The sequence below is a fragment of the Mandrillus leucophaeus genome, unplaced genomic scaffold (assembly GCF_000951045.1).
Source record: "Mandrillus leucophaeus isolate KB7577 unplaced genomic scaffold, Mleu.le_1.0 Scaffold237, whole genome shotgun sequence".
Taxonomy (NCBI): Eukaryota; Metazoa; Chordata; class Mammalia; order Primates; family Cercopithecidae; genus Mandrillus; species Mandrillus leucophaeus.
In genome coordinates this window covers 655,028-657,710 of record NW_012102443.1, presented here as the reverse complement: position 1 = coordinate 657,710, position 2,683 = coordinate 655,028, and positions in this window count along the sequence as shown.

Here is a 2,683-nt window from a genome sequence, read left to right as displayed (position 1 = left end):
AGCTGGAAATGGTGCCATGCACCTGTGTACTCAAAGGCTGAGGCAGGAGGATCGTTCGAGTTCAGGAGGTCAAGGCTGCAGTGAGCTGTGATTGTTTCCCTGTACTCTAGAAAGGATGAAAGATTGAAATACTGAATATAAAAAAAAAAAAAAAAAGGTTGGGCGCAGTGGTTCAGGCCTATACTCCCAGCACTTTGGGAAGCCGAGGCTGGCAGATCACTTGAGGTCAGGAGTTCGAGACCAGCATGGCCCACATGGCAAAACCCTGTCTCTACTAAAAATACAAAAAAAATTAGCCAGGCGTGGTAGCAGGTGCCTGTAATCCCAGCTACTGGGGAGGCTGAGGCGGAAGAATCGCTTGAACCCAGGAGGCAGAGGTTACAGTGAGCTGAGATCACGCCACTGGGGGACAGAGCAAGACTCTGTCTCAAAAAAAAAAAATTAAATTAAGAAAATGAGATGGCAGCCGTGGTGGTCCCGCAGCCACGGTGTTCCCGCAGCCGGCTCCGGGGAGAATCCATGTCCTTCCCTTTCCAGCTTCTAGAGGCCCAGCATTCTTTGACTCATGGCCCAGTATCACTCCAGCCTCTGCTTCCACCCCCTCATCTCCTCCCTCTGGCCTCCCTCCCTCCCTAAGGCCTGCTGTAAGTACTCTGGGAACCCCTGGATAATCCTGAAAACTACTCCCATCTCCAGGTCCTTAATCACGTCTGCAAAGTCCCTTTTGCCACGTAAGGAAGCAGATCCACGGATTCCAGCGGTTAGCACACAGTGGGCGCATCATTTAGTGCACCACGCCCGGCCCTGGCGTCTCAAGGGGAATTCTCCCAAAGGTCTAACATAACTTGTAGAAAAAGCGGCTGACGAAACGATACAGTTGCTCACTCGACTGTTACACAGCGTGCAGCAACCTCCACTCAGGCTTCAGGCCAGCCGGCAGCCGTGTGGGAAGAATGTTCTGGGCCCGTTGCCTTGGCCGTTCCTGCAGCCAGCCTGCGTGGGCATCTTGAGAGCAGCCTCTCTTGCATTTATGTTTCCCCAGCACCCATGCAGTATCTAAAACAGTGGGCAGGAGTGAGGAAGGCAGCATCTTCTACGGTGAGAAATCAATGGGCTCAGAGCGGTGGGGGCCTAGCGTGTGTTCGGCATGGCTCTCTCAGGCAGCACTGAGCCTTCCCTTGTACACACGTGTGTCCTTGCAGGAACCAAAGCAGTCACCTCCCTCAGTAAGGAGTGCTCTTTGAAGGCAAGACCCTTACTGTGCATGTCCAAAGTATGGCTTCCTATAGGCGCTCAGGTGTGAATTGAATTGAATTGAAGCTGGTTGAGGATTAGGGCAGAATTTATATATGAAAGCCAAGTTTGTAAAATTTTAATTGTTTAAATCACAATTATTTAAAACTGTTTCCTAAATTTCAGTCAAGCGTACCTGTTCTATATCATTTTTCACTTACAAGTTTTAAAGATCTATGCTTAACCTTTTTTTTTTTTTTTAATAGAGATAGGGTCTTGCTCTGTCACACAGGCTGGAGTGCAGTGATGAAATCACAGCTCAAGACCAGCCTCACCCTCCCGTGCGAAGCATGGTGGCTCATGCCTGTAATCCCAGCGTTTTGGGAGGTCAAGACGAAAGGATCATTTGAGCTTAGGATTTCAAGACCAGCCTGGGCAACATAGCAAGACCTCATCTCTACAAAAACTTAAAATATTTGCTGGACTTGGTGATGTGCACCTGTAGTCCCAGCTATTCAAGAGGCTGAGGCAAGATCCCTTGGGCCCAGGAATTCGAGACTGCAGTGAGCTGTGATCACACCACCACACTGCAGCTTGGATGGGTGAGACCCTATCTTTAAAAAAAAAAAAAAAAAAAAAAAAGACCATCTGTATCATCAGGGTTCTGCAATTTCAGGATAATGTGTCTCCACTTAGTTCTTTTTATTCATTAGCTAGATTAGACACTTGGTAAGTTTCTTCAACCTGGAAATGTATTTCCTTCAATTCCTGGAAACTTTCTTGCATCATTTCTTTGATAATTTTCTCATTATCTTCATAAGTCTCCTGGATTGGTGTTCTAATTTTATTTTTCCTTTCCAATTTAGATTTTTTCCCTTTTATTTTCTGGACAATCTTTTTTTTTTTTTTTTTGAGACAGTCTCGCTCTGTCGGCCAGGCGGGAGTGCAGTGGTGCTATTTCTACTCACTGCAGCCTCCGCCTCCCAGGTTCACCCAAGTAGCTGTGATTACAGGCACGCACTACTACGCCTGGCTGATTTTTGTATTTTTAGTATAGATGGGGTTTCACCATGTTGGCCAGTGGCCAGGCTGGTCTTGAACTCCTGACCTCAGGTGATCTGCCAGCCTTGGCCCCTCAAAGTGCTGGGATTACAGGAGTGAGCCACTGCGCCCAGCCTAATCACCTCAGTTTTATATCCCAACCTTTCAGCTGATTTTTTTTCTGTGTTCTTCTTTTGCTGGAGTGCAGTGGCATGATCTCAGCTCACTGCAACCCCCCTGTCCCGGGTTCAACTGATTCTCCTGCCTCAGCCTCCTGAGTAGCTGGAATTACAGGCGTCCACCACCACACCCAGTGAATTTTTGTATTTTTTTTTTAGTATAGATGGGGTTTCACCATGTTGGCCAGCCTGGTCTTGAACTACTCACCTCAGGTGATTGCCTGCCTTGG